Raw genomic sequence first — 14,485 nt, 5'->3', positions numbered from 1 at the left:
CGTCTACTTAGAAGTAATCCCACTGGGTTTGATGAAGTTACTCTCAAATAAGCACTGCTTTTTCAGGGGGGCTCAGGGGTACACATACCCCTAAATATTTTGTGAATCTAAGTTTGGCCTCATTCAGGGCCAGTATTTCAGTATGAGTAGGAAATTGAGAGTACTGTACCCCTAAACAGTTTTTAAGGGGGGAAAGCACTGCAAATAAGTATGCAGAGGATTTTTATTTATTTTTGTGTAACAGAATACAGCTGGAAAGCAAGTGAAAGTAATTCCTTTCTAATTTTAGTGTGCTATACTTACACGCGGTACAGCTATCTACATGTACACATGCACACCAGAAATCTACCAACTTTTTCTCAGACAGCTCCCAGAAAAACATCATTTCTTCAATCCATACAACCAGATTTTTCTCTCCTCTCCCGCACAATATCAAATGATTTTTTTTCACATAGAATACTGCTTTTCCAATTACTCTTGAAACCACACAAAAAGAGGAAACTACTTTAAAAAGCCCCAGCAGGGATGGGGTGGGGAAGCAGCAGGAAGTAATGAACTTTAATAGAATGGGGAAATGAGGCAACTGCATGAGGTTCCAGGGATCATCAAAAAAAGCTTGTGGTCCACTTATGGTGTTATTAAACAGTAGCAAAACTTGTTATATGAGCCCAAGGAAATTTTAGTATTGATATTTTCCTTGAACAACATCTCCCATATCAGTGCATGGCAAACTGCTTCTGAAACTGAGTGGCATTTCAAAAGCAGTTTGTGATAGTGGGGCTCAACTCAGCAGCAACCGGGCTCAAGGAGAGGCATGAAGCAGGAGCTTTGCCCTCCTTGTACTGGCAGCTCCAACCCTTGCTGGGAGGGGGAATGGCAAAGTCAGGGGAGCACACCTAAGGAGTGCCAGTGCCAGCGAGTGACAGCACCCATGCCAGGAGGAGGGAGCTGCCACCCAACTACCTCTCATGCATCACTACTGAAACTCAGCTGCTTAAAGAAGTAAAACATTCCAGTAGGATAGGAGAAGCCTCCTGTATTTACAGGGCAATTTTATGCATGCTTATTCAGAAACAAGTCTGTGCCTATTAAAAAAAATTAGTATTGCAGTATAGGATTATTTGGCTCTCCTTTGAAGGAAGTTCAAATGCGTATTCTTATTTAAATAGCAAATACAGTGGTACCTCAGGTTACATACACTTCAGGTTACAGACTCCACTAACCCAGAAATAGTACCTCGGGTTAAGAACTTTACTTCAGGATGAGAACAGAAATCATGCTCCGGCGGCGCAGCGGCAGCAGCAGGAGGCCCCATTAGCTAAAGTGGTGCTTCAGGTTAAGAACAGTTTCAGGTACCACTGTATATGTGAAATTCCAATGTAGGCTGCATGGTATGTGTGTTTTAAAAAACTGACACCAACAACTACACAATAATACTAACTCCTCTTAAAGCAGAAGAAGTCAAAATATTGTATAAAAATCTGCTGCATCTTTTAAGTTCAGAGAAACTAAAATGAAAATATACTTAAAAAGAAAAGCTTTTTTATTTCAATACTTCCATTCTTCGCTCCAGTATTTCTTGACCCCAATAAAGGTATACATCCAGCAGGCAGGCTGGTTGTCAACAGTTATCCCCAATGCTTATGCCGAAACCTTTACATCTGTAATCAAGAAAGTTGTGGCCTGGTTAGATCCAAAGTCCTGTTGTCCTGTCTATCTGGGAGTCAGATAAAGTGGGGAGGTGGTACGCAGCCCATGCGACATGGAAGATTCAAGGGTGTGTAAGCTTCTTCATACTTTCTTCATCTTCATAAAGTCACCGCAAATGTCTATGGTAGCAGCACAGAACTATGCTGTGTGGATGACCACAAGACATCAGGCATGTCTTATGGGAATAAGCCCGGAATTAAATGGAGATTCATAGCCAATGTCTATGCACAGGACTGCAGTCTTAGTCTGATTACTTCTAGTAGAATCCTTCAAGGGAAGCAATCATGAACATTTCCTTCTCTCTGCCCCAAGCATCCTCTCTCTATAGTGTCTTAAACCACCAGGAATTTGTGAGCAATAGTTCAAGCAGCATTTCACTCTGCAATCCCTCTGATCATACCTAGAATTTCTGAATTAAGATAAGAACTTTCAGGTTTATTTTCCCTCTCTGTTTTAAGTGCTGGATTCTCATGCCTGTACTTCTCATTTGACCCTATTAACACTGTAACAGTGGCAAGTTTAGGCTTCTGGATATCTTCACTCTGAATGTACTGTGTTCCCTTAAAAGGTATAAAGTTTATACACTCAGAGGAGAACCAAACAGCTGCCAATCCCCCATAAATGGTCAAGTGTTACAGCTGTTACTTCCATCGTCTCAAATTTATGAACTGAAAAAGCACTGGGATCTTAGGCCTTCGCAAACAGGACCGATAACTGGAAGCACTGAGCTGAGGAAGCGTACAACAGGAATGAAGCAAAAGAGGCAATCTAATCCAGCCCCTTTGCCAAATGACAGGAAATTACAGAGTAAACAGTCTTGAATAGTGTGCGCAAGCAAGCGACCCCACAGGCCAACTTGTGGGAACTCAGCTTGACTTTGTTCACATATCCACTGCCTACATTTCCAAAAGAGCTCCACTTGGAGAAACCTTGCCATCAGTCTTATGGAAAACTGGATTTTGACTGAAAAATTCAGGATGACCTCTAAGACCAAGAAGAACAGCTAAGCTCAAAAAGATATCAGAAAGTAATTGACAGCATGGACCAAACTAACCAAGGGTTTCTAAGCGAACATTTTGAACAAGACTGCAAACCAGGAGTAACAGTAGAAAATCATAAGGAAAAGAGACCTTTGTTGGAAGAAGGTACAGTGGTACCTCAGGTTATATATGCTTCAGGTTACATACGCGTCAGGTTACAGACTCCGCTAACCCAGAAATAGTGCTTCAGGTTAAGAACTTTGCTTCAGGATTAGAACAGAAATCGTGCTCTGGCGGCGCGGCAGCAGTAGGAGGCCCCATTAGCTAAAGTGGTGCTTCAGGATAAGAACAGTTTCAGGTTAAGTACGGACCTCTGGAACAAATTAAGTACTTAACCTGAGGTACCACTGTATACAATGCAGCAGCTGGTGTATCTCATTGTCTTCTGAAGTACATCCTTGATCTGGTGCCTTCCCTTGATGCAAATGACTATTTTTGGATTCCAGATTTATTGGCTTATTGTTGGTAAAATTCCAGGTTCACTGATGTCACAATATAAATCACTTCATTCATTAATCCTGACTTGCAGCACAATTCGATTCAGGTTTACTCAGAAGTAACTTCTATACGATACAATAATTGTCACTGTCCCATACAGAACAACGAAATTGAAAAAATCTACATCAGACATTAAAAACCCAACAAGCCTGCTATCCCAGCTATCCCAACCTGGTTAGCCCCCTAAAAACTCTGATACCCCATAATTAAATACAATACACTCCTTTGGAGACTGCCTTACACTGTGTTTAAAACCAAAATCGCATTGGAATAGAAACTGTTTCTCAGGCAGCTAGTCCTAGTCTTTATAACCCTGTACCTTCTTCCAGAAGGCAGAAACTGAAAGAGATCATTGTCCTGCACTTTCTCTGCAGCTTTCTTGTGGCACCTGGAAGACAAGCTAAGCTCTAGGCAACCAAGTTAGTTGGCCCCCTCTTTGTCCCTGTTGGTTCACTCTTGATATACAATGTTAGGGAGAAGGGAAGATAATAAATCTAAATAAAATCATCATCACCACTCACCACCATCTTGGTTGACTTAGTTAGCTGAGAGATGGAATTAACTGTGGAGAGTGTGTTTGGATCAGAAGAAAGATAAAGAACCAAACTGGATGCAACAGCTCTGCATACCAAAACATGGGATTGTCCCAATCATGTGGTAAGGGGTGGTTGTCTGCCCACCTCACGCCTCTCTCCAGGCTATGAAATAAAAGCAGCTAGGCAGAGGAACCATGGTATTCTATTAAATTAGTTCCTGGAATAATAAAACTCACTTTATTTCAATGGAGCCCCTAAAGTTGTGGGAAAATACTCCTGTGCCAAAAGAGCATTCATATAGTATCTCCTTCCCTCCCCGTTTAGGTCAGGAAGTTCCTGTGTATCAGTAGAATCCCATATCAGTAGAATCCCATCCCGCCAAAAAACCACCCCAAAACAAAGAGTGTGTCTGTGTGTGTGTGTGTATCTAACACCGAGACCTAGATGTCTTGAGCTGAAAAGGATATGGAGTGTTATGTACTGGGTTGAATAGGATCCAAACTGCAGCAGTCTGATTGGCCCTAGAACAGTATATTTCATGGAAAAAGATAATTATTTCAAATAATAAATAGATTTGTTGTTGTTGTTTAGTCATTTAGCCGTGTCCGCCTCTTTGTGACCCCCTGGACCAGAGCACTCCAGGCATTCCTGTCTTCCACTGCCTCCCGCAGTTTGGTCAAACTCATGCTGGTAGCTTTGAGAACACTGTCCAACCATCTCATCCTCTGTCGTCCCCTTCTCCTTGTGCCCTCCATCTTTCCCAAATAAACTGCTTTTTGATTTTGCAATATGTATGGGAAAGTTGGCATGTGCCCCTCTGGATTTTAGCACAATTGTTTACTAAGGAAATAAAAGGTTCTCAGGGACCATCTTCAGTACAACCACCAGTTTAGAACATTTCTTTCAAACATCTCAATTTAAGGAAACCAATATCACCAAATGGCTGTTTGGTGACTTAAAATAATTTGTAGGAGGACCACAGAATTCATAGGGAGCACAGGATTGTTGGGTAAGGCTCCCACTCAGGCCTCAGATGGAAGTGAAAGAGTTAAGCAATAATTGTCTTTCCTCTCTCTTCCTCTACAGCTCAGTTTCCAGGCACTCACCCAAATTCTGAGGGGAATCCTCTGTGGCCTGGCTGCAGCCCTTACAATCTATCTCCCAGTCAACACCCACTTCCTGTCCCCCTGCAGCTGTTAGAAGTTGTGGAAATGTTTTTTTTTATTATTATTATTTTAATTGCATTAATTTAACCAGGGCTTTTTTCACTCAGAACTTGTTGGTACTCAATTCTAGCACCTCTCAGGTGGGCACCATTGCCATTATAAGACAACAAAGGAGGTTTCATGGTGAGTTCCGGCACCTCTTTTTCTAGATAAATAGCATTGGATTAATCATAAACATATGTATAAACTAACACATAACAATACAAACAACAACAGAACTATACATGGAACATATCCAGTATAAAGAACAAATTACAAAGATGCGGTTACTTACATACAGCCAAGATTTTACGATGAGTTTATATAGCCTAACCACAATGAGGAGGGAGTCATGTAAAGAGTACTTATATGACTCTCTCTATTTATATAATAAAAAAATGTATGTCCGATCTGTCCGATTTAGCTTTCCCCAGACTATATGTCTGACCAGACGTTCAGATAAAGCAATGTTCCATCCATTAGGAAGCCATGCCTCCCTCATGTTGTGCAAAGTTTGAGAGAGTAAAATAATTATTCTTGAAAAAATAAAATCATTTTAACTCGTCGCCTGAAATAAATTAGGGTATTTGTACTAACTGAGCATCTCTGAGAAGGATATTCCATAACTGGATTAAACTGGATTAAACACGATTAAGTCCAGTGAAAGGCGACTATGGGGTGCAGTGCTCATCTCAGCTTTCAGGCCAGGGAGCTGGCATTTGTCTGCAGACAGCTTTTCCAGGTCATGTGGCCGCAGTGGTACCTATTTATCTATTTGCACTGGTATGCTTTCAAACTGCTAGGCTGGCAGGAGCTGGGATAGAGCAACGACGTGCGGATTCCAACTGCCGACCTTGCAATCGGCAAGCCCAAGAGGCTGAGTGGTTTAGACCACAGCGCCACGCATGTCCCTTTATAACTTTATAAGTGAAGTGCACATCAGTGAAGACTTTATCCTTAGTCCAACCACTGAAGGCAGAGGCACTTCGAACAGGGCCTCAGACAATGAACTCAATGAACGGGATAGTTTCAGATAGCTGCTATCAGATGGTATCTCACCAGTCTTTTTAAAAAAAACTTCCCTGAGTGCCCATTATCTTCCATGTCTAATTTGAAGTGCTGATGCTTTCCTTTAAAACCCTAAAACAGGGATAGTCAACACGGTACCCCTTCAGAGATTGCTTGTTTACAAGGCTCACAACAGCCTAAGCTGGCTAAGCTGCCTGGGGCTGATAGGAGTTTTTGTTCAGCAATGTCTGAAGGTTAGTGCCATCCAGGAGCTTTCAGCTGTCCTTTTCTCCCTTCCTTAGTGAGGGTGGCAGAGCCTTCATTTTCAGCAAATGAGAGCAGCTTTGAACAAGCCCCACCCGACAGCAGGCTGCATAGGACCACAAGGGGCTTATCACATATCTCACTCTTTCCCTCGTGTTTGCATGCATCCTCCCCACGACTGTGTTCTTTTCTCTGTCCATCATGGGTTCAATACATGAATGAACACTTCCTTCAAATTCACAACTGTGCAAGGGTAGAAAGCATTGCCAGGGGCTCTCCTCTGTGAGTCTGTAATGAGGCAAAGTCATATCTATCAGGCAGTCAGAATCAGAACTGCCCTGAACTGGTTGGCATATAGACCATGGCACACATGGCACAGGCAGATTGCAACAGGCCTCAGCAGAGAGTGTGGGATTTGGGGACCACAGTTTCCAGTCAGGCCTCAAAGAAAGAGAAGGGGCCCCAGGTTTTCAAAAGAACCGAGGTTTTCCTTTCTCTTCAATTGTTCAGCTACCAGCCAAGCTCCAAGGGAATCAACCAAACATGCTGCATCTCAATTAACATCAATTTCCTGTTTCCTCCTCTCAGGGCTGTCTTTACCCGGGTGTGCAAGGGGTGCGGGGCACCCGGGCGCCAAATTCTGGGGGTGCCAGGCGCCTGTTGCACACCCGGGTAAGTTCTTAACATTTCAGCAGGGGGCCGGTCCACTGTCCCTCAGACCTTGTGGGAGACCAGACTATATTTTGAAAAGAAAAGCGAACGAATTCCTATGCCCTACAAATAACCCAGAGGTACATTTTAAATAAAAGCACACATTTTACTAATGTAGAAACACCAGGCAGGCCCCACAAATAACCCAGAGATGCATTTTGAATAAAAGGACACATTCTACTCATGTGAAAAGACGCTGATTCCCGGACCGTCCACGGGTCGGATTTAGAAGGCTATTGGGCTGGATCCGGCCCCTGAGCCTTAGTTTGCCTACCCATGCTCTTAACTACCTGACATGAAATAATAAATAATTTTAATCAAGCTAGAAAAACAAAATACATTGGGGCTGTGATGGCCTGGGAGTCCAATTCAGAGGCTGAACCGGAGGAACCCCAGCCTGCACAGGAGTCCCCGACTTCAGGGCAGGCGGAGCTGGGGCAGGGCCTTGGATATGAAGCACCTGCACCTGTGCCGGATCCTCAGGAGCAGGCACCAGGTGAATCCACTCTGGCTCCAGAGGTGATTGAGGACACAGTGCCTACAGGTGCTCCTCTCCCAGCCCTGTCAGGGGAAGGCGAGTCTCCCCCTGGGTCCAGTAACCCTCCAGCCTCTCCTGAGCTGCAGAGGCTCAGGGCAGAGAGACGGAGGGAACTGGTTTCTCCCAGGAGGAGTGCTCGCCTTAAGGCCAGGAGAGGCGGGTCTCCTGGGGGCTGGGACCGCCCCTGGCCTCAGAGAAGATAAAGGCCAGTCAGCCCGGTCCTAGGTTGCGGGAGCAACGTCGTTGAAGAGCTGTTTCGGCCAGCACCCGGACCTGCACCTTCAGAGTTCCTGTCCTTGCCCGGCTCCTCGCTTCAGACCCTGCTCCGCTCTTGGAGGACAATCTACAGACCATTGACCCAGGACCCTGACCTCGCCTCTCGGTAACCTTTCCCCCCCGGACCAGCACAGGGGCTCTGCTACAGCCTGCACCCGAGGCTCTTCGGTGACAATGGAGGCGGCTCCATCTCCAGTGCTGCCGCCACCACCACTACCACCTTGGAGACTGAGCAACAGTCATCTCTGCTGCCGCCCATGGCGGAGCCCTGGCTCGGCCGCCACTGCGTGGAGCCCTGGCTGGGATGAGAGGAGCATGGGGAAAAGCAGCGGCGGTGGCAGAAGTGGCAGCATCTGAAGGCAGAAAGGTGGTGGCGGGAAGGTGCTCGCGGTGGAGCTGGACAGGCTGCTGCTGCTCCTGCAGAACAGAACAGGCAATGGGGCGGCTCCTGCGGAGAAGGACAAGGGGCGGCAATCATTGCCACCCCTCACAGCTGTGGCAGCACCTCAGGGCAAGCCCACGTCAGGCTCAGCGGTGAAGCAGCAGCCGCTGGCACTGCAGAGACCTTGGGAGAGCGGGAGGCGAAGAAGGAGGTGAGGCGAGTGAGGAAGCATCAACTGGGTGCTCAAGGAGCAGAAAAGGGGATACAAGCAGATGCACCGCCTGCTGCTGCTGGGTACGTAGCGCCCCCGCCCTGCCTTGCCTCGGCACGCAGGTTGGGCTGCAGCGGCCTCTAGGGGTGGCCCCATGGGAGTAGTGGAGGGGGGCTGCCCCGTAGCAGAGGGCGCTCTTCATAAACCAAGGGATGCCTGCCTCACCTCGAGCATTTCTTCTCCTAGGAACTCTTCTCCCACCTCTTCCTCTATAAAAACATCTCAGCCTCTCCCCTCCCTGACCTGCAGAGCCCACCTGTGGGAAGGGGTGGCTCCTTTGCCCACTCGTCCAACAGACGGACTCTTTCGGCTGACGAAGGGCCATGCTGTAACCCCTCCCCTGGCGCCAGGGGGGTCACCTCTGCCAGCCGTGCACGCTACTTTCCTGCCTGGGGAACCCGCTGCCCACCACGCTGAAAGCTTCCCTCCCTCCAGGCTGCCCTAAATTTGGGGGCACTGGGTGGATCTTTGCACCCCAGCACCACATATGCTAAAGACGGCCCTGCCTCCTCTGCTCCATTGTGACTAGCATTTCCGACCGGACAAGGCCACGGGACACGTCCCTGTTGCCTAAAAGACGCCTCATCTATGGAAACACCTCCTCTCATATGCCCAGTTACTTTTTTTTTTTTTTTTAATGCCCAGTTACATTTGTGTCCCTTTGGACCTTTTTGGTATATTTCGTTCTTTTTATCACCTTTAATGGAAATGTTCAAAGCCTCACCCCAGGCAGATTACTTTAGAGCTCCATGGCAAGCTTATTACATACAAATTTGGCTTAGAAATGCTCCCCATGCGCTGTGAATAAATTACTGATAGTCTGCAGAATAATAGAGAAGGATAATCAGGCCAAATGTCCCCACTCAAAGGCCAACTATCTGAGCCCAATCCTATGCTTTCCTGTGCATAGATAGGTTCCTCCTGTCTCTTTTCAGAAACAATAAATCATGAAGATTAAATTGTTTCACTACAGTGCTTCATCGTATCTAGACAGAAACATTCATACTAGAGGAATTAAGAAAAAAACCAGTGCCAAGTTAGATGGGCCTGTGTAAATAATGACAACTTGGAAACTTTCATTTTGGTAGTGTTGAGAAAAGACTTTGCTGCTGTGGAGAAATGAGTTTCAGAAGAAAATTTTAAAATACAATACCTAGAATCATAGAATCATAGAATCACAGAGTTGGAAGAGACCACAAGGGCCATCGAGTCCAACCCCCTGCCAAGCAGGAAACACCATCAGAGCACTCCTGACATATGGTTGTCAAGCCTGTGAGTTACCTAAATCTACTGAGAGTTTTCTGAGTCTGATTCAACAGAATTTTCAACTACGTGATTTTTAAATGCTTTCTATGAGCTTCATTACAAAAACACTATTAACCATAAAACTATGCAAACGGGAGCAGGTGTGTTAAGCCTTATTTGATGGGGATAATTCCTATTCCTGCGTACAGAAGATTTGCAAAGAGGAAATTACATATAGTTTGGCATTGCATGAAAGTGAGTATAAATGCCACAGGAACTGCAAGCTCTTCAGAACAAATCATGACAGTGCAGAACCATGTGAGCATGCACATTTGTGTTGTGCATCAAAGTTAAGCTAAGACTAGGCCTTCAAAAGAGACTAGGTTCTCTTTGAAGCTGAGGCTCCAGTACTTTGGCCACCTGATGAGAAGAGAAGACTCCCTGGAAAAGACCCTGATGTTGGGAAAGATGGAGGGCACAAGGAGAAGGGGACGACAGAGGACGAGATGGTTGGATAGTGTTCTCAAAGCTACCAGCATGAGTTTGACCAAACTGCAGGAGGCAGTGGAAGACAGAAGTGCCTGGCGTTCTCTGGTCCATGGGGTCATGAAGAGTCGGACACGACTAAACAACAACAACAAAAGGCCTTCAAAAAGCTGCGTCAGAAGAAGCTGTTATTCTATGGGCTGGGTCTTCTTTGGCTGTACATGAAAACTCCACCCTCAGCTCTTAATAGTTTTGAGGCTTAAAAGTGCCAAAACCTATAGCTGGACTCCTTATCATTTATTTATTTATTATTTATTAATTTAATCTGTATACTGTCCTTTACCCGCAGGTCTCAGGGTGGTTCACAAGATAAAATTGCTATATAAAAACACTAAATACCTAATAAAAATTAAAAAAAGAACAACCCAATAATGCCCTCTTCTGCAACACATTGCTCATTAAAAGGGCACTGGATGTCAATCAGCCAAAGGCCTGGTTAAAGAGGAACGTTTTTGCCTGGCACCTAAAGGTGTATAATGAAGGTGCCTGGCAAACGTCCCTGGGGAGAGGCTTCCACAAACAAGGAGCCTCTACAGAGAAAGCCCGTTCTCGTGTTGCCACCCTCTGGACCTCTCAAGGAGGAGGCACATGAAGAAGGGCCTCAGAGGATGATCTCAGGGTCCAGGTAGGTTCATATGGAGACAGGCAGTCCTTGAAGTATTGCGGCCCTGAGCTGTTTAAGGCTTTATACCTCAAAACCAGCACTTTGAATTGGGCCCAGAAACTAATTGGCAGCCAGTGCAGTCGGACCAGGATTGTTGCAATACGTTCAAATGGTCTTGTCCCAGTGCGCTGCTGAGTTCTGCACTAACTGAAGTTTCTGAACCATCTTCAGAGGAAGCCCAACATATAATGTTGTAGTAATTTAACCTTGAGGTTACCAGGGCATGGACGACAGTAGTTAGGCTATCCCTGTTCAGATAGGGGCATAGCTGGGCCACCAGCCAAAGCTGAAGGAAGGCACTCTGTGCCACTGATGCCACTTGAGCCTCAAGTGACAGCAAAGGATCCAGGAGCTTCACTTTGTTGGCTCTCAACTAGTCCATTATCAAGACAAGACAATGGCCCAGCACTTCCACTGTCTCACCTGAGGATGTAAAGGAGAAGTAGAGCTGTGTGTCATCAGCATATTGCTGACAAACGTACTCCAAACCTCCACTTAGCAGTTTCATGCAGATGTTAAACAGGACAGGGGAGAGAATCGAGCCCCACATCGAAGCTTCCACGGGGCTGAAAAATACTCCCCAAGCAACACCCTCTGGGAATGACCATCCAAGTAGGACTGCAACCACCGCAAAGCGGTGTCACCCACCCCTAATTTGGATACCATGGTTGAGGGTATCAAAAACCTCTGAAAGGTCGCAGAGAAGTAACAGGGACACATTTCCCCAGTCTCTCTCCCAACAGAGGGCATCATACAGGGTGCCCAAGCCACTTCTGTGCCAAAACCGGGACTAAACCCTGATTGAAATGGATCTAGAAAATCAGTTTGCTCCAAGAGTGCCTGGATCTGGTCTGCAACCACCCGCTCTAGAACCTTGCTCAGGAAAGGGAGACTAGCAACTGGCCAGTAGTTTGCGAGATTTTCTGAATCCAGGCAGTGTCTCTTGAGAAGTGGCTTTACCACTGCTTCCTTCAAGCAGGCAGGGACCACCCTCTCTCGTAAAGAGGCATTAACCATCTCCCTGGCCCAGCCAGCTGTCCCCTCCCTGCTGGTCTTTATAGGCCAAGAGTGGCAAGGGTCCAGAGTGCAAGTGGTCTCCCTGACTGAGCCAAGGACCTGGCATTCAGCAGCAGGAGCCACAGACCCGAGGGCTGGCCGATAGGACAACTGCAATTCCCCAGGTTGGAGGAGGGGCTGGCACATGGCACAGTCACCAACTGCCTGTGTTTTGTGCCCCTTACTCGGCCTGCCCCCCCCATGCCATACCTCCCCCTACCTTGAACCACTGTGATTGGGGCCCCCTGCTCTCCCCCACTCCTCTCCTCTCAGGCACATCCAACAAAGAGACCTGACTTTGACCACAAATAAGTTGTCAGTTAAAAACAGTTAAAAATAATTAAGACCATTAAAAGCAGTTGAAAACATTCTAAACAGATGGGGAATAACAGCCACCCAAGCCAGCAGTCCTCCAACCAAGGTCATCTGGCTGCCTCAACTTCCAAGGCTGCCATCAGTCAGTCAGTCTGCCAGGGCCCTGCCCAAGGCCCAGTGGAAGAAGCCTTCCTGAGGACTTCCGGTTGGCGCCAGCGCTAATGGCGGCTCGCTCTCCGATCTCCGGAGAGGGAGCTGCTCCACGAGTTCGGGTCTGACCGCTACGGCGAAGCGGGGACCCCTAAAATCACAGGCGCGGAAGCCTGTGAACAAGGAGACTCGGTGGGCATCGTTTGCGCCCCCTTTTACTGCAAAAGAGCCTTTTTAAAGGCTCCGGAGGAGCATCGGGGGTGCGCAGAGCTGAGAGTCGCTACCCAGCCCGTGGAGTGAAGCCGCATCGCCATTAACGGAGAGCGCCGATTCCTTCCTGAAATTTGGACTGAAAGAGACTCCCGTGAGTAGGATTGGCAACCTTATCGGGACTTTAAATTAAATTCCTAAAAATTCGGCCGAAAGTGGGGACGGTAAATAAAGGAAGTCTGCCTTCCCCAGATTGCATGACTGCTAAAGCAACGGATCCAGCAAGCTGTAATTGATATATTTAAGGATAAATTTTTAAAAAGGACCAACCCTAGCATTGAGCTTAAGTCCCCCCCAGTAAGCAGGAACGGGGGGGGGGGGGAGAAGAAGAAAGGAAACCTGCGGGAAAAGTTTTAAAGGGACAATTTACTGCAGACTCTGACTCTGGGAACGGACTGCCTGGGTGAAGCACTTTGACAGGGAACTGTCAGATGTGTTGCAAAGTGGGGACTTTATTAGATACAATTTATTGAGACTTTGTAGAAATAATACGGTTGCAACTAAAAAGACTGAGAGATGTTTTTTAGCAACTTTTTCCCTCTGAGGGTTTTTGGACTCATTGTTTCCCTGTTTTATTGAACATCTTGGCTCCCTCTAGAGGGCTGAAGGCAACAGTTGCAACACTGACTGTTAAAAACAAAGTCACTGGATTTTTCCATTCAAGACCTGTTCCTGTGAGAACGACCTTGGGACATGAGTGGCCCTGCAGATGAGATAGCAACAAGATCTAAGTCTAAGGCAGCACAAAAGAAAAGGGGCTCTTTATCAGGACTATTGCCAACAGGTCCAGGCGGACAGGAAAAAGGAATAAGTGCATTCATGGAGTCAGTGACGCAGGCATTACTGAAAATAAATGAATCTTTAGAAAAATTGAATAAACAGAGTACAGAAAATACTAAGCAACTGGCAGATTTAACGGCAAAATTAGACTTGAACACCAAGAGTGTGACATCTAACACACAGATTATACACAAATTGGTCGAGGAAAACTCCACAATAAGGAAGTTTGCAGAAGAAGCTAAATCCACTGTGGAATCTACACAGGAAAATTTAGTACCGGTTTGCAGGAGGCTTGACCAACATGAGGCGACCCTGTCTTTATGGGACATGCAGCATAAGGAGAAGAACTTGAGACTCAGGCTGGTTCCAGAAAGTGAAGGGGACAACCTAGTGGACTTTCTCACAAAAGAAATTTCAGACTTTTGGCAGGAAAACCTAGAGGGAACAGAATTTGAGATAACAACTGCCTTCAGACTGGGCAGAAGGCAAGGCAGGAAGATTCCAAGGGACTGCCTGATAACATTGAGATCCAAAGAGGAAAGAGACAAGATATTAAGTTTGCATTACCAGAAAACACTTCAGATTCAAAACGTCTCTGTGCAAATCTACAGGGATATCCCAAAATACATTCTGGAGGTGAGAACTCAGTTCAAGACTTTGGTGGACCTGCTGAAGAAGAACAACATACCTTTCAGGTGGGAATTTCCACAGGGTCTGTCTTTTAATTTTAGAGGAAAGAAAGTCAAGATAAGAACAGTACAAGATAAAGAACAATTTCTGCACAAGTACGGAGAGGACTTGGTGAAAGGGGTTTTAAACTCAACCTCGGATACAGATTTGGGGAACTTGACATTTGGACTTAAATCACCAACGGACGAAGAACAGCTGCAGGGTGCAGTTGGAGGCAACTAATTAACAATGTCTCTGAGATTCTTAACTTGGAATTGTAATGGACTGAACCTTCCCAGAAAAAGGCGTGAGGTTTTCCACATTTTGAAAAGAGAACAATTGGATCTGATT

General features: G+C 46.2%; 1 protein-coding gene across 1 annotated transcript in view; it reads right to left on the bottom strand.

The window, feature by feature from the left end:
- Positions 1-14,485, bottom strand: part of PGM5 (phosphoglucomutase 5) — a 133,997-nt gene that overhangs the window by 54,083 nt on the left and 65,429 nt on the right. The window lies entirely within an intron of this gene.

The sequence above is a fragment of the Podarcis cretensis genome (genome assembly GCF_951804945.1).
Source record: "Podarcis cretensis genome assembly, chromosome: 11".
In the NCBI taxonomy this organism is placed as follows: Eukaryota; Metazoa; Chordata; class Lepidosauria; order Squamata; family Lacertidae; genus Podarcis; species Podarcis cretensis.
The sequence above is the reverse complement of the archived record's forward strand: the minus strand, read 5'-3'. Positions and strand labels throughout refer to the sequence as shown.